At 53.7% G+C, this 18,187-nt stretch overlaps 1 protein-coding gene across 1 annotated transcript in view; it reads left to right on the forward strand.

Annotated features, from left to right (window-relative positions):
* Positions 1-18,187, forward strand: part of TBC1D5 (TBC1 domain family member 5) — a 1,704,599-nt gene that overhangs the window by 418,901 nt on the left and 1,267,511 nt on the right. Inside the window, exon 5 of the mRNA XM_078664018.1 lies at positions 13,464-13,526. The gene's annotated coding sequence lies outside the window, so the exon portion shown is untranslated. The remainder of the gene's footprint in view (positions 1-13,463; positions 13,527-18,187) is intronic.

The raw sequence follows: 18,187 nt of genomic DNA on the forward strand, positions 1-18,187 counted from the left end.
CTGACCAGTAATAACCAAACCTGGGCTGGACCCTACTGTTGGCCTCTTCTTGACACCCTGTGAGTCTCTAAGTGCCACCACGGAGGTGTTTGGGGGTTGGGGGGATGGGGCTTTAGATTCCTGCTGTGGATTGGGATTTAAGGGACTTAAAATCAGAAGGTACAATCTCTGGTCAGTATGGCTCTGGTTGGTGTATCTGACCCATGCACCATCTCAGTGAGCCTCAAAGTGTGCCTAGGACCCAGTCTACTGCGACCATTGACTATCATTGGCGCGTTGTGCCTTTTGGCACTATTCCCACTTAAACCTTTGAAAATGCATACATCCTTGTCCCCATGTTGGATTTCTATGAATTTCATGTAATTTTATGTATTAAATTGAACTGTTTTCTAGTTCGTTTTAAGATTTTTATTGTTTTGCATTTTCAATGTATTGTTGATTTGGACTGCATAAATACTTTACTTGTTACCTTAAGTTTAACCTACCTACCCTGTGCCATAGCTACTGGGGGGTGAGCACAGGTTAATAGATAGTGACTTTAAGGGTTCCCTTTATCAAGGGTTGTTGTGATGTTCCTCGAGGAGGATAGTCACCTACCCCAAATAATAATTCAATTTATTACAAATATTAAGAACATATTATATGAATGTGTCTTTTTGAAATTTTGTCGTTAACCAACACCCTCATGTGCTGATTGAAATTAAACCACTTCTGGTTTCACTTTCTTTGCTATAAGTATCTTTGCACAATTCTTTTTCCCCAATGAACTTAAAGGTGTTACTTCCTCGTCCATAGATTTTTCATTGTCTGCTATATTGTCACTCCGTTTCCTTTCCTGTAATTGTATTATGTCAGCGGTTAGCTTTGCAAATAATCTGCAGCCTTTCTCCATTAAACAAAATGGTTAGTTCTTTGACATTGCGGATTAGAACGTTTAGGGTTCCCATACCACATTATTGAATATCTACAAACAATATATTTTAGTCTATCAAATCTCACTACAACATCCCAGTCAAAGACGAGCGTCTTTACTAATTTGAGAAGCTTTCTTTAAATTTTCTTTATTGCACCTCGCTCTTAAACCGTTTCATCTACTGTTCTTGGATCAACAACTCTCCCAAATTCTCCATTGTTTGAAGTCTCCAAAAAAACAAAACAGTGAAGCAACAGAAGACTTGATCAAGACAGAAGTAATGGCACTCAATGTGCCATGCCTTGTCTTTACCTTATGCTTGAACGAGCGAAGTCAGTTTTGAATGCTCGGGTATGGTATCTGTGTTCCATCTTGGTCAGTTAGGAAAGCTCCTTCCTGGATGTTCAAGCATCTGCAGCCTGATGGGCTGATGGCCCATCTGAGGGACGAGGCCTGCAGGCGTTCTAATTGACTTAACCCTTTCCTTGCGCCCGTCGGCCAACGTCCGTCGCGAGCAGTACCTCCGTAGTCCTGCGCACGTCCGTTGGCCGACGCGGCCCCACCCACTCAATGAAACGCCCCGCACCGCGGCGGAATTGCTGCCGTGGCGTGGTTAAGGTGCTAAGTCCTTATCATTCGTAGGGCCCATGACAAAGCTTCTCTTGACCTGAGAGAGGTATCTTGTGCCACACGACTGCTTCAACTGTAGGGTTCCTCACAAGTCTATTCATTTGCTAATGCTCATATCGTATATGGTCGACTGCTCGTCAGATAAACTAGCTCATATACTATTAAATTGAAAAGCAATTGGCAAGTTATTTGGAAGAGAGCAACTTATTGTAAATGTTTAAACCTACACCATCTGCTTGTTTGCATGTGATGGACCTGTGGGTACAGGGGAGGTGATGGCAGTAGCTGCAGGGTTGTGATTTTTATTACATGGTTCGAGACGACTATTTCCTGCCTCTAGTTTTCAACTCCACCTTTTTAGGCATGGCTTCTAGTGGGCCTGGCACATATCTCTGCATTGGAATCATTCAGATTTTAGGTTCTAAGCTCACAGCTTTGTATGACTGAGGAGGTCCCGACCTCTCATCTTCATGCTTCAATAGAGTTTCTAAGCTCACAGCTTTGTATGGCAGAGGGGGTCCTGACCTCTCACCTTAATTCTTCAGAAGAGGTTCTAAGCTCACCGCTTTGTATGACTGTGGAGGTCCTGACTTCTCCGCTTCAGAAGAGGTTCTAAGCTCACAGCTTTGTATGACTGAGGGGGTCCTGACCTCTCAGCTTCAGAAGAGGTTCTAAGCTCACAACTTTGTATGACTGTGGAGGTCCTGACTTCTCTGCTTCGGAAGAGTTTCTAAGCTCACAGCTTTGTATGACTGAGGGGGTCCTGACCTCTCAGCTTCACAAGAGGTTCTAAGCTCACAGCTTTGTATGACTGTGGAGGTCCTGACTTCTCTGCTTCGGAAGTTTCTAGGCTCACAGCTTTGTATGACTGAGGGGGTCCTGACCTCTCAGCTTCAGATGAGTTTCTAAGCTCACAGCTTTGTATGACTGAGGAGGTCCTGACTTCTCCGCTTCAGAAGTGTTTCTAAGCTTACAGCTTTGTATGACTGAGGAGGTCCTGACCTCTCATCTTCATGCTTTAAAAGAGGTTCTAAGCTCACAGCTTTGTATGATTGTGGAGGTCCTGACCTCTCATCTTCATGCTTCAGAAGAGGTTCTAAGCTCACAACTTTATATGACTGAGGAGGTCCTGACCTCTCATCTTCATGCTTCAAAAGAGTTTCTAAGCTCACACCTTTGTATGACTGAGGAGGTCCTGATCGCTCGGTTTCATGCTTCAGAAGAGGTTCTAAGCTCACAGCTTTGTATGACTGTGGAGGTCCTGATCGCTCGGTTTCATGCTTCAGAAGAGGTTCTAAGCTCACAGCTTTGTATGACTGTGGAGGTCCTGATCGCTCGGTTTCATGCTTCAGAAGAGGTTCTAAGCTCACAGCTTTGTATGACTGAAGAGGTGACAACCTCTCGACTTCATGCTTCAGAAGAGGTTCCAAGCTCCCAGCTATGTATGACTGAGGGGGTTCTGACCTCTCAGCTTCAGAAGAGGCTCTAAGCTCACAGCTTTGTATGACTGGGGAGGTCCTGACCTCTCAGCTTCATGCTTCAGAGAAGGTTCTAAGCTCACAGCTTTGTATGACTGAAGAGGTGACGACCTCTCAGCTTCATTCTTCAGAAGAGTTTCTAAGCTCACAGCTTTGTATGACTGTGGAGGTCCTGATCGCTCGGTTTCATGCTTCAGAAGAGTGTTGGACCCGGCCTCGTGGCGTGGTTCGCGCCTGTCCCTCCACTCCCTGCGAGCGTAGGCCTGCACCCGAACCCCTGTGCAGCATCCCCGTGAGTGTAGCCTGCACCCCGAAGCCTGGTCGTCTCACCCCCGATAAGCCCGGACCCCCGTAACCCACGACCAGGCCCGCCTGTCCCCGTTCCGCTCCTGGCTCCGAGCGCCTAACCTTGCATGCCCCACAAGGCCCGGCAGCCATTTTCCCTTCCCGAGATCCCTGTCTCCCTGAGCCTAGCGTGACCCCGGCCCCAGCGAAACCCAGACTCCAAAGGCGCGCCAGTCCCGGCTGGGGGGTAAAGGGCTCCCCGAGTGTGATAAGCCAGGCAGTTTCGATGGCACCTCCGGCCTCCCCTGAGAGACTGGTATCTGTCACACCTTTGGCCCTCCCCTGTGGGCCAGTTTCGATCGCCCCTTTGGCCTCCCTGAGTGCTGGCTCCAGACCTGCTGGGCGTCTGGGAATTCCCGGACCCATCTCACAAAGGATCAAAGAGCCCCCCGCCGGACCTCGCCAACGACCAGCCCCCAGGGCTTGAGACCTCCGTCTGCGAGGGTCCGGACATCAAAGGGCCCCTGGACTATATCTGGGCCCGCCCGACAACTAGCGGGCAGTTGTATCTTGGACCTGAAGCCTGCTGATCTGATCGCGGCTGACCCTAAGAAGAACTCCTCTTGAACCTCTGAGCCCTGCTGACGCTGTCGCGGCTCCCTCTTCGCAACAAGGAACTGAACCCCCTGAGCCCTGCTGACGCTGTCGTGGCTCGTCCTCTCTAAGACCTCGGAGCCCTGCTGACGCTGTCGCGGCTCGTCCTCTCTAAGACCTCGGAGCCCTGCTGACGCTGTCGCGGCTCGAGCTGAACTTGTAACCATCGGAGCCCTGCTGACGCTTTCGCGGCTCGACCTCTAAGACCACCGGAGCCCTGCTGACGCTGTCGCGGCTCAAGCTTGAACCTGCAACCATCCGAGCCCTGCTGATGCTGTCGCGGCTCCCCACGAACTTCTCCAGACCGAGCCCTGCTGACCTCGTCGCGGCTCGAGGAGTACTCTGGTCTGGCTGGACCATCGAGGCCACCATCACGACCGAGCCGACTCGACGGAGGTGAAGCAGCCAGTACGACCATCATCGTCCGTCCCCCCCGGCTCGAGGATTGAGAGCTGTGCGTAGGGTACTCCCCGTACGGCCCCAGAGACTAAAAGACTGTCCCGCTTCCCCCTTCCTGAACCCTCAACGACTTTGTGATCCTTCGATCACTGAGTACATAAGAGTGCTCCCTTCTTTTATTCCTTATATAAAGAACTTGTTACTAAGAACCCAACGGTGTGGTGTCTGTTCGTAAGTGTGGTGTGAGCTCCGTGTGCACGATCCTAGACTAGAAGTCCTCCCCGGTGAGGACCTCACGATAAGACTCGGCAAGATCTGTGGGAGAGGTCGGTCTTGGGGTGACCGGGTGAGCATAACCTGGCCCTCTGAGATTGCCCCTTCCAACATTGGTGGCAGCGTCGCGATAAGAACCTACGTCTAGGGATCGTACAGTACTGACACACTACCCGAACAAAGAAGAACAACCATGAGCATCACGGAAGACGAGACTACCTTCCGTGTGGAGCTCCTGAAGGACTATACGCACCGACAAATGAACCAATTTTGCAAAGGTCTCAACATCCCGACAACGGGATTAAACACCCTGGCCCTAACCGCCAGGGTGGAGGCCGGAGCACAACCTCCAGCACCGACAGAAGCCGATGGAGGGGGAGCACCCCTGACCGAAACCCACGCCCCAGAGCAAGAAAGAGCAGAGTCCCCGACGCGGACTCATAGCACAGAGAGAGGTCTGTCTTGAGAAGAGATGACCGACCGAGAACGCAACCGAACCCACGAGCTAGAACTAGCCCGTCTGAAGATGGAAGGAGAACTCAAGCTGGCCGAGAAGAAGCTAGCCATCGAGCAGCAGCGGCTGCAGGGAGAACTGGAGGAGAAGAAACTCCAGAGAGAACACGAAGGGAAAAGACTCCAGCTGGAGCACGAGCGCAGCATGAAGGAGATCGAACTAAAGGCCAGGACCGAAGACCACAGAACATCAGCGACCCGAGAGTCCGTTCCCCCGGTGGAACCCAAGGTCCACATCCCCAAGGATGTGGTCAAAGAATATTATAAAAACGATGATATCCAACAATGGTTCAGGGCCTACGAGGTCGCCATGACCTCCCACCGAGTCCCGCAGAAAGATTGGGGAGCCAGGCTGTGGGGTCGATTCCTGAGTGAGGGGAGAGACACCCTACTCGACCTACCGTCGGCCGAACAGACCTCCTACAGCCACATGAAAGAGGCCCTCCTCACAAGGTACGGACTCACCCCTGAAATGTACCGCCAACGCTTCAGAGAATGTAAGAAAATCCCCGGCACCACATGGGTGGAATATGTCAACTTCTACAGTCGGGCCCTGGAAGGGTGGATCAAGGGCAGCAAAGTATCCACCTTCGAGGGACTCATCGACCTCATTGCCTACGAACATTTGTCTCTGAACTGCTTTGTGGAACTCCGACAGCACCTCCTGGACAGCAAGTTGGCCGACCCCCGGAAGCTGGCCGTCGAGGCCGATCGCTGGGTGAGCACCAGAGTACCCCGGGGGCCCGGGGGAGACTCTGGCCGAAACGAACAAGGACCATCCCGCCCGAGGAGAGGAGGGGGTCAGAATAGACAGAGGGGATCCCAGATAGGGTCCCCGCGCAGTCCCCCCAGAAACCAGCCCGGCACCTCCCTCCCACAGCGCGCGCAGGGTTCCCCCCAGCCAAGCCAGGGCCCCGAGTCAGCCAAGCCTGCTTCCATTGCCAGCATCCAGGGCACTATGCCAATGACCCCCACTGCCCTTTATTCAAGAAGCCTGCCGCTGCCGGGCCCACCGTGCGCCACATCACCTCAGTAGCCCTAGAAGAGGAGGGGGAAGAGGAGTTCGAGGGAGCTGACCCCGCAGCCATGATGTTAGTCTCCCTGGGTGATAGGGAGATGGTCCCCGGAGCCCCCCTGCCTGACAACACCGAGAAGTCCCGACAGCAGGTGACTGTCAATGGCCACCACATCGGGGCGCTCCGGGACACCAGGGCCAGTATCACCGCAGTCAAACGTCACCTAGTTACTGAATCCCAGATTGGTCCCCACATCTCCTGCAGGGTGATCGCAGCGGACAACTCCATCCGCACCTGCCGGATAGCTCAAGTCCCGTTCGAATGGGGGGCGTCTCCGGAGAGTTACGAGTGGCGGTCCGCTCAGACATGCCCGTGGACTGCCTGCACGGCAACGATCTAGAGAGCTCCCCATGGCAGCGGGTTGAGAAAAGGACCCACTTGGAGATGGTGGGCCTGCCCGAATGGGCCTGTGTGAACACCCGGTCGATGAGCGCCCGAGGGGCAACTCCAGAGGCAGCACCAGCTACCCCCGAGGACCCCGAGGTCCCTGAGGTCCCTGCATCCTCTGAGACCCCTGAGCTGTTCCCCGGGGAAAGCTTCCCCCCCGACGCAGGCCCCCTCGGCCCTGGCGTCGAACCGACCCCGAGCTTGGACGACCTTCCTGAGCTGGCCCAGTGGCGCCAGGAAGGAGGACCGTCCCGAGAAGAATTCTGCCTAGAACAGACCTCCTGTCCATCCTTGGTCGGGCCGCGGCAGCAGGCCGCCGCCCAGGCCGCCGGTGACCAGTCCGGCTCCCACTTGTACAGCGAGCAAAAGTCTGCCGAGCTAGGGTCAGCCCGAGGGCTGGTGGTACCCCTACGCTTCCGCGGCTTTCTCCTGAACCTGGCCCACGATGTGCCCCTGGCGGGACACTTGGGGCAAGACAAAACGTATCACCGCCTAGTCACCCACTTCTATTGGCCGGGCATGCGCTCCGATGTGGAGGCCCACTGTAAGTCATGCCCCACGTGTCAGTCCAGCGGAAAGAGCGGAGGGAAGCGCAAGGCCCCCCTCCAACCCTTCCCCGTGGTCAGTACCCCCTTTGAAAGGGTGGGAATCGACATCGTGGGCCCCCTCGACCCCCGGACCTCCCTGGGTCACCGCTTTATCCTTGTCCTGGTGGACCATGCCACCCGCTACCCCGAAGCCATTCCCCTACGAACGGTGACGGCCCCCGTAGTGGGGCGGGCCCTCATGGCCATCTTCTCTCGGGTGGGATTCCCCCGAGAAGTCGTCAGCGACCGAGGGACCAACTTCATCTCGAAATACATGAAGTCCCTCTGGCAACAATGTGGGGTGACGTACAAATTCACCACCCCATATCACCCCCAGAGTAACAGTCTGGTGGAACGATTCAACCGGACCCTCAAGGGAATGATCATGGGTCTCGAAGAGCCCCTGAGACGTAAGTGGGACGTCCTCCTTCCCGGTCTCCTCTTCGCGTACCGCGAAGTCCCTCAGAAGTCCCTGGGGTTCAGCCCCTTCGAGCTCCTCTACGGGCACCCCGTCAGGGGACCCCTCAGCCTGGTCAAGGAAGGGTGGGAGACGGCGGCCCTAGAGCCCCCTCCCGATGTATTTCGATACATTCTGGCCCTCCGGAACCAGACTAGGAAGTTCCGAGAACTGGCCGAGGCCAACCTTGAGGCTAGTCAAGAAGAAATGAAACGGTGGTATGACCAGAATGCCACTCTGGTCGAGTTTCAGCCCGGACAGCAGATCTGGGTGATGGCCCCCGTGGAGTCCTGTGCCCTACAAGACAAGTGGACAGGACCCTTTAAGGTGGTGGAACGTAAGAGCCAGGTGACATATCTCATTGATGTGCAGTCCCCCAGGAACCCCTTGAGGGTCCTCCACGTGACCCGCCTCAAGCCCCACTTCGCACGGTCCGAGTTGAGCTTGCTCCTCGCCACGGACGATGGAGAAGAAGAGGAAACGGAGCCTCTCCCCGACCTCCTGTGCGTGAAAGGAAAAGATGGCTCCGTAGAGGGTGTGAGTCTCTCCTCCTCCCTCTCTCCCGAGCAGCGCGAGGACTGTCACCAGTTACTGGGACAGTTCTCGGACCTCTTCTCCCTCACCCCCGGCGTCACCAGCTGGTGCGTCCACGACGTGGACACCGGAGACAGCCCACCGGTACGGCACCGAGCCTACCGCGTCCCTGACCGAGTCCGGGCCTGCATCAAGGCCGAGGTATCAAAGATGCTAGCTCTCGGGGTGGTCGAAGCCTCTGACAGCCCATGGGCGCTAGCCCCGTGGTCCTGGTTCCGAAGGCAGCCGCCCCCGGTGCTGTTCCTGAGCTGAGGTTCTGCGTTGACTACCGCGGGCTCAACGCAGTCACCATAACCGATGCACATCCCATCCCCCGAGCAGACGAGATTATTGATCGCCTAGGGGCTGCTCGCTTCCTCAGTACCTTCGACCTGACCAGCGGATACTGGCAGATCGCCCTCACTGAAGGGGCCAGAGAGAGGTCCGCCTTTTCCACCCCGGATGGTCACTACTATTTCTGAGTGATGCCCTTCGGGATGAAGAACGCCCCCGCCACCTTCCAGAGGCTGGTTAACCAGGTACTGGCAGGGTTGGAAGAGTTCAGTGCTGCATATCTGGACGATATCGCAGTTTACAGTTCCCACTGGCCCGAGCACCTCCAGCACCTCTGGGCGGTGCTGACAGCCCTGAGGAGGGCTGGTGTCACCATTAAGGCAAGCAAGTGCCAGATCGGACAAGGGTCCGTAATCTACCTCGGGCACCAGGTCGGAAGCGGCCTCGTAGCCCCCCTCCAGCCCAAGATCGATGCAATCGTGGCCTGGGAGGCCCCCACGACCCAGACGGAAGTGCGGGCGTTCCTAGGACTCACGGGGTACTACCGGAGATTTATCAAAGGGTACGGCAGCATCGTGACCCCCCTCACGGAGTTAACCTCCAAAAACCAGCCGAAGAAGGTCAGTTGGACCCCCGCCTGCCAAGAGGCGTTCGAAACCTTGAAAGACGCCATGTGTACGGCCCCAGTCCTACAGGCCCCCGACTACTCCCGAGAGTTTGTAGTCCAGACTGACGCGTCCGAGCATGGCATCGGCGCAGTTCTGTCCCAGGTGAACGAGAACGGCCTGGACCAGCCAGTGGCGTTCATTAGCCGGAGGCTACTCCCTCGAGAACAAAGGTGGAGCACCATCAAGCGGGAGGCCTTCGCGGTGGTTTGGGCCCTGAAGAAGCTGAGGCCCTACCTGTTCGGTACTCACTTCCGGGTCCAGACCGACCACCGACCCCTCCGGTGGCTAATGCAAATAAGGGGGGAGAATCCCAAATTGCTGCGCTGGTCCATCTCCCTCCAGGGGATGGATTTCACTGTTGAGCACCGGCCTGGTGTTGACCACGCCAACGCAGACGGCCTGTCCCGATTCTTCCGCCTCAGCGAAGAGAACCCCCAAGAGGATGGGTAGTTCTCCCCGCCTTCAGCTGGGGGGGACGCGTGTTGGACCCGGCCTCGTGGCGTGGTTCGCGCCTGTCCCTCCACTCCCTGCGAGCGTAGGCCTGCACCCTGAACCCCTGCGCAGCATCCCCGTGAGTGTAGCCTGCACCGTGAAGCCTGGTCGTCTCACCCCCGATAAGCCCGGACCCCCGTAACCCACGACCAGGCCCGCCTGTCCCCGTTCCGCTCCCAGCGCCTAACCTTGCATGCCCCACAAGACCCAGCAGCCATTTTCCCTTCCCGAGATCCCTGTCTCCCTGAGCCTAGCGTGACCCCGGCCCCAGCGAAACCCAGACTCCAAAGGCGCGCCAGTCCCGGCTGGGGGGTAAAGGGCTCCCCGAGTGTGATAAGCCAGGCAGTTTCGATGGCACCTCCGGCCTCCCCTGAGAGACTGGTATCTGTCACACCTTTGGCCCTCCCCTGTGGGCCAGTTTCGATCGCACCTTTGGCCTCCCTGAGTGCTGGCTCCAGACCTGCTGGGCGTCTGGGAATTCCCGGACCCATCTCTCAAAGGATCAAAGAGCCCCGCGCCGGACCTCGCCAACGACCAGCCCCCAGGGCTTGAGACCTCCGTCTGCGAGGGTCCGGACATCAAAGGGCCCCTGGACTATATCTGGGCCCGCCCGACAACTAGCGGGCAGTTGTATCTTGGACCTGAAGCCTGCTGATCTGATCGCGGCTGACCCTAAGAAGAACTCCTCTTGAACCTCTGAGCCCTGCTGACGCTGTCGCGGCTCCCTCTTCGCAACTAGGAACTGAACCCCCTGAGCCCTGCTGACGCTGTGGTGGCTCGAGCCGACCTCGTAGACCATCGGAGCCCTGCTGACGTTGTCGCGGCTCGAGCGGAACTTGTAACCACCGGAGCCCTGCTGACGCTGTCGCGGCTCGTCCTCTCTAAGACCTCGGAGCCCTGCTGACGTTGTCGCGGCTCGAGCTGAACTTGTAACCATCGGAGCCCTGCTGACGTTGTCGCGGCTCGACCTCTAAGACCACCGGAGCCCTGCTGACGCTGTCGCGGCTCAAGCTTGAACCTGCAACCATCCGAGCCCTGCTGATGCTGTCGCGGCTCCCCACGAACTTCTCCAGACCGAGCCCTGCTGACCTCGTCGCGGCTCGAGGAGCACTCTGGTCTGGCTGGACCATCGAGGCCACCATCACGACTGAGCCGACTCGACGGAGGTGAAGCAGCCAGTACGACCATCATCGTCCGTCCCCCCGGCTCGAGGATTGAGAGCTGTGTGTAGGGTACTCCCCGTACGGCCCCAGAGACTAAAAGACTGTCCCGCTTCCCCCTTCCTGAACCCTCAACGACTTTGTGATCCTTCGATCACTGAGTACATAAGAGTGCTCCCTTCTTTTATTCCTTATATAAAGAACTTGTTACTAAGAACCCAACGGTGTGGTGTCTGTTCGTAAGTGTGGTGTGAGCTCCGTGTGCACGATCCTAGACTAGAAGTCCTCCCCGGTGAGGACCTCACGATAAGACTCGGCAAGATCTGTGGGAGAGGTCGGTCTTGGGGTGACCGGGTGAGCATAACCTGGCCCTCTGAGATTGCCCCTTCCAACAAAGAGGTTCTAAGCTCACAGCTTTGTATGACTGAAGAGGTGACAACCTCTCGGCTTCATGCTTCAGAAGAGGTTCTAAGCTCACAGCTTTGTATGACTGTGGAGGTCCTGATCGCTCGGTTTCATGCTTCAGAAGAGGTTCTAAGCTCACAGCTTTGTATGACTGAAGAGGTGACAACCTCTCGACTTCATGCTTCAGAAGAGGTTCCAAGCTCCCAGCTATGTATGACTGAGGGGGTTCTGACCTCTCAGCTTCAGAAAAGGCTCTAAGCTCACAGCTTTGTATGACTGGGGAGGTCCTGACCTCTCAGCTTCATGCTTCAGAGAAGGTTCTAAGCTCACAGCTTTGTATGACTGTGGCGGTCCTGACCTCTCATCTTCATGCTTCAGAAGAGGTTCTAAGCTCACGGCTTTGTATGACTGAAGAGGTGACGACCTCTCAGCTTCATGCTTCAGAAGAGGTTCTAAGCTCACAGCTTTGTATGACTGAGGAGGTCCTGACCTTTCAGCTTCAGCTGAGGTTCTAAGCTCACAGCTTTGTATGAGTGAGGAGGTCCTGACCTCTCAGCTTCAGAAGAGGTTCTAAGCTCACAGCTTTGTATGACTGAGGAGGTCCTGACCTTTCAGCTTCAGCTGAGGTTCTAAGCTCACAGCTTTGTATGAGTGAGGAGGTCCTGACCTCTCAACTTCAGAAGAGGTTCTAAGCTCACAGCTTTGTATGACTGAGGGGATCCTGACTTATCAACTTCATGCTTCAGAAGAGGTTCTAAGCTCACAGCTTTGTATGACTGAGGGGGTCCTGACCTCTCGGCTTCATGCTTCAGAAGAGGTTCTAAGCTCACAGCTTTGTATGACTGTGGAGGTCCTGATTTCTCCGCTTCAGAAGAGTTTCTAAGCTCACAGCTTTGTATGACTGAGGCGGTCCTGACCTCTCATCTTCATGCTTCAGCTGAGGTTCTAAGCTCACAGCTTTGTATGCCTGAGGAGGTCCTGACCTCTCTGCTTCATGCTTCAGAAGAGGTTCTTAGCTCACAGCTTTGTATGGCTGAGAGGGTCCTAATCTCCCAGGGATGAGGTTCTAAGCTCATTGCTTTGTATGCCTGAGGGGGTCCTGACCTCTCAGCTAGAGAAGAGGTTCTAAGCTCACAGCTTTGTATGACTGAGGAGGTCCTGACCTCTCGGCTTCAGGAGAGGTTCTAAGCTCACAGCTTTGTATGCCTGAGAGGGTCCTAATCTCCCAGGGATGAGGTTCTAAGCTCATTGCTTTGTATGACTGAGGAGGTCCTGACCTCTCGGCTTCAGGAGAGGCTCTAAGCTCACAGCTTTGTATGACTGAGGAGGTTCTGACCCCTTGGCTTCAGAGAGGTTGTAAGCTCAAAGCTTCTCAGATCTAGGTATGGCAAATAATTATTCCTAAAAACATATGTGTAGGAGATCCACAAAGTTATTTTTTTTAATTTAAAACATTCAATACAACACCATCCTAACAATAGAAGGTAATGAAGTGCTGTACAAAGGAGTATACCTCAGTATCCTGTTTACAAGACGAAATATAAACAGAAAAAACATGCAGTTGATTAAAAAAGCATTTAGCAGAAATGGGTTGAAGATGATACAAACTCAAGTTGGTTATGTTACTTAATTTCTATAAAGTGCTCTAACACCAATGTATCAGGCCACTAAAAAGAGATTAACTTAACTTTTACCTTGGGGTTGTTCGTTCAAGTTCATAGTACGTGCATTTTTCCCTTTTTGTATGGATTTCCCTATTGGGTCATACTCTGCTTTTAGCTTCCTGGAAGGGTGGCTGATCGGGGTGCAGTGGAGACACACAGCCTTCCTACAGAACCTCCATGTTTGAGGTCCTGGTATATGTGTAGTGTTGTGGCCCAGCCCTGTGGTTACAATGCACCAAAAGGGGCGGTCTTACCTGTACCAGCATCCTCGGGTGACAGCTGATGGGGGTCGGTGGGCGATAGGCTGAGAGGTGTGTACTCATTATAAATTGTACCTTTTATCTTGACCGATCGGCTTGTTTAAGTGTGCAGTTAAGCGTGGACGGTAAACGCAATATTGCAGTTAATACGTTTACTTTTTTGAATTTGTATGAGTAATGTGTGACTGATGGAGACCCCATGTTAGCCCCAGTTCTTTCGAGACCAGTAAACATAACGAAGAGACAGTATCTGCATCTTGGAATCACTCACAAATCTGTTTTGTTTTCCTTGCAGGTCTCGATTACCTGGCTTCTAGAAGACCGATTTCCAACGCGGGGGCCACAAGACACAAAACAGGTAGGTTCTGTTCAACACGACAAGTCAACGTGCTTTCCCCTGAATGTCCCTTTATGGAACTGCCTTGAAAAGTATAGGATATGACGGACGCCAAGAGAGCACGTTCAGTGTTCCTCTCAGGCATGTGTATGTTGAAACAATCCAAGGCGTCTATTGTGACCTTTGTAAATATTTCACAACAGGAACAACACCTGCAAAGTACAATTGCCCAACATGTGGCGCCACATGACCACAAAATGGATGCATACCCAGCATGTGGCGCCACATGACCACAAAATGGATGCATACCCAGCATGTGGCGCCACATGACCACAAAATGGAGGTGTACCCAACATGTGGCGCCACATGACCACAAAATGGAGGTGTACCCAACATGTGGCGCAACATGACCACAAAATGGAGGTGTACCCAGCATGGGGTGCCACATGACCACAAAATGGATGCATACCCAGCATGTGGTGCCACATGACCACAAAATGGATGCATACCCAGCATGTGGTGCCACATGACCACAAAATGGATGCATACCCAGCATGTGGCGCCACATGACCACAAAATGGAGGTGTACCCAACATGTGGCGCCACATGACCACAAAATGGAGGTGTACCCAACATGTGGCGCCACATGACCACAAAATGGAGGTGTACCCAGCATGTGGCGCCACATGACCACAAAATGGAGGTGTACCCAACATGTGGCGCCACATGACCACAAAATGGAGGTGTACCCAACATGTGGCGCCACATGACCACAAAATGGAGGTGTACCCAACATGTGGCGCCACATGACCACAAAATGGAGGTGTACCCAACATGTGGCGCCACATGACCACAAAATGGAGGTGTACCCAGCATGTGGTGCCACATGACCACAAAATGGAGGTGTACCCAACATGTGGCGCCACATGACCACAAAATGGAGACGTATCCAGCATGTGGCGCCACATGACCACAAAATGGAGGCGTATCCAGCATGTGGCGCCACATGACCACAAAATGGAGGCGTATCCAGCATGTGGCGCCACATGACCACAAAATGGAGGCGTATCCAGCATGTGGCGCCACCTGACCACAAAATGGAGGTGTATCCTGCATGTGGCGCCACCTGACCACAAAATGGAGGTGTACCCAGCCTGTGGTGCCACATGAACACAAAATGGAGGTGTACCCAGCATGTGGTGCCACATGACCACAAAATGGAGGTGTACCTACATGTGGCGCCACATTACCACAAAATGGAGGTGTACCCAACATGTGGTGCCACATGACCAGGCTCTTGGAGACCATTAGACTGGAGAGCTCTCAGTGCGGGTGGATAATCCAGTAATATTTACTAAGTGCTAAATTAGTGCCGGTGTTACCCAGTTGAATTTATTTTATGGAATGGTCCGATTCATTTCAAGATTTCCTCATTCCAGCGGCTTCATTGGTGGCTGGCACACGATTCTCTGCTAAGTCGTCCTACCGTTTCTTTTCAGATGCCTGGGTGGCTCCCCTGAGAAGTGAGGCCACGCCGAGCCTGCTCACCCCTGTGCCGATGCTGGTTGCCTCAACCTCCATCCCAAAGCGGACCTCCTGCACAAGCTGCTACTGAGTGCCGTCATGCCTTCCCTGGACCGGAAACAAGCTTCCGAGGACCGGTTTCTGGCATTACAGCCTTCTTCAGCCTGGCTTGCTTGAATCCAGTGGCAAAGTGAGCAAAGGACTTCTTTGTTCACCCCAAGTTGGCAGGGTATGCTCAGACGTGAGTCCCTTGCTCACTTTGCCACTGGAGTCAAGCAAGCCCGGCTGAAGACGGCTGTAATGCCAGAAACCGGTCTTGGGAAGCTTGATTCCGGTCCAGGGAAGACATGGCTTGGCAGTTCGGGCTGGACTGTTCCCATGAGGCACAGGGTCAGACTGATTTGCATATGGCCATGTCTGAACTAGGGTGCCGGAGTGAGCTAAAGAACGGTGATGGATTAAACCTAGATCAGTTGACTGGGGGTGAGTGTTTGTATTGTCAACGCTCCGTCCATCACCACCTTTTGGTTTTTCTTTTTTTGGTAGTTTCCAAGAGGCCAATCGCTGCCACCAAGAGGAAGCTTGTTTTCCCTTCTTTTGTCCTGGTCAGCACTTACTCACAGACCCACACCCCCTGCCCATCTCCGCACCTCTGGTGCCAGTCACCGTGCACGATAGCGCGTTTCCGCGGTTGAAGCCTATGAGAGCTTGTGCAGGCGCTACACTGCAATCCCTCCCCGGAGCGGGGGAGCTAGCCTTCTGAACTTGGTGTTAATTGAAGCTGGCGCCTGTTTCACTCCTTTATAACCTTAAAAGGCGTCGAACAATTGGGCAGACAAGGGCGCGAGCCGTTTACCTTTGTTTCCTTCACTGTTCCGGATTGAAACTCCTTGAAATGTGCAAAGATGAAATGTTTCATAAAAAGCGCCTGTTGTGCCCAACATCTGTGCCGCAGAGCACAATGGCACGCTGGAGTGCGCCGGGCTTGTAACTCGCCGATCGGCGTAAAGTTCACTCGACGAGGCTCCGCGGCTGCGATTACAGCGCGAGCATCTTTAATTGCTTTTAAAATCGGAATGCGCGATAAGAATGGATTAATTTGATTTTTCCTGTTCCTACACACAGCAGATGGTTTATGTCTCAGGGATGCGCTTGTTGGCGCGTCGGCTCCCCAGCCCCGACGTGATTGGTCACCGCTAATGAAGCCTGCCGCGCCGATTATTGATTTAGAAAACGAGGCTGACACCAGCATTGTGTGTGTTGCTGTAATAAATTAAAGAGCGGTATTTTAATAGCCAGCAGACATGCACCTTAAATAACGCCGCCTTTGATTTCCTATTCAGGTGGTCCCGGCCCTGTCAAACTAATTTTATTGTTTATTAAAAAGATGTACTTTTATGGGCTCCGCTAACAAACAGATGGCGGCCCTCACTCGTGACCGAGCGAGGCACGCGCGGACCTCCGAGGCGCTGCTTGTCTTGAGGCGGTGCGCGCCGGAGCCTGGGGAGCGGGGTGGGCGGGGGCTGCCCTTGGACGCGCTCTGGCTAATTTTCTGTTTCATTTTTTACTCCATTGCGACTCATCCCATTTTTCTTGGATGAAAAAAAACACAGACACAAAAGAAATAAGCCGTCGGTTTGTGCAGTGAGGGAAGCCGAGTGGAAGAGCCCTCCATGTTGGCCGCCTTTTCCTCTCTTCAAAAGCTCTTTGCACATTTTCTGTCAACAGATGTAAATGTTCCAACATTGCAAACACGAGGTGGTGATGGAGGGAGGGCTGAAACTTTGCAGACACTCAGACCTGGCTTGGCAGTTCGGACTGAACTGTTCCCATGAGGCACAGGGTCAAGACTGATTTGCATATGGCTGGGTTTGAACTGAGGTGGCAGAGTGAGCTAAAGAATGATGATGGATTCAACCCAGATTTGTGACTGGGGGTGAGTGTCTGAAAAGTTTCAGCGCTCTGTCCATAATTTCCTCGTGTTTGCTTTGTTCGCCCTAAGTTGCCCAGGGTATGCCCAGACTTGAGTCCATTGCTCACTTTGCCACTGGAGTCAAGCTAGCCTGACTGATGAGGGGTGTTACCCCGAAACAGGTCCTAGGATGCTTGTTTCCGGTCCAGGGAAGAGATGACTTGGCAGTTAGGGCTGGATTGTTCCCATGAGGCACAGCATCAAGACTGATTTGCATATAGCAGGGTCTGAACTGAGGTGTCGAAATGAACTAAAAAACGATGATGGGTTCAACCCAGATCTGTGACTGGGGGTGAGTGTCTGAAAAGTTTTAGTGCTCTGCCCATCATCTCCTTGTGTTTCCTTTCTTCGCTCTAGGTGGGCTGGGTATTGCCCAGACGTGGGTCCCTTGCTCACTTTGCCACTGGACTCAAGCTAGCCTGGCTGATAAATGAGGCATTTCACAGAGTAAGGGGGACCAGTGCCCCAGTTCGTACAACATCCATCTCAGAGTAGATACCATTGCCCACTCCACACAACAACCCCGAACACAGGAGAAGCACAACCCACACCCATAAATAAGACACCTCACAGAGTAGGGGATCATTGCCCCTTCGATACACCAAGCACCTCAGACAGTATAGATCATTGCCAACTCCCATAAATCGGGCATCTCACAGAGCTCAGACCATTGCCCACACACAGTTGGAAGTTCCCTGGTGTGGAGACCATTGCCCATCTGTACATTGTGAACCTCAAATGTAGGGACAAGTGCTCAGTCTACATACCAACTATCTCAGAGTAGGAGACCATTGCCCCGTCGATACACAAAGCACCTCTTCGTATAGACCAATATCCTCCCATAAATGAGGCATCTCAGAGGGAGGGGGCCATTGATCAATCCATACACCAGCCATCTCAAACGTAGAGGCCATTGCCAACCCTCATAAACCAGGCACCTCCCCGAGTAGGGGACCTCTGCTCAGTCCGTAGCACAACTACCTCAGGGGGTAGGGGGACCGTTCCCCCCGTTCATGCACCAAGGACCTCACACAGTATAGACTATTGCCATCCTCTAGAAGGCAGGTACCTCATAGAGTAGGGGACCATTGCTCAGTCCATAGTACAGCTATTTCAGAGAGCAGGGGACCATTGCCCATTCCATGCACCAAACATCTCAAACACTATATACCATTGCCAACCTCTA

The sequence above is a fragment of the Lissotriton helveticus genome, chromosome 10 (assembly GCF_964261635.1).
Source record: "Lissotriton helveticus chromosome 10, aLisHel1.1, whole genome shotgun sequence".
NCBI classification, from domain to species: Eukaryota; Metazoa; Chordata; class Amphibia; order Caudata; family Salamandridae; genus Lissotriton; species Lissotriton helveticus.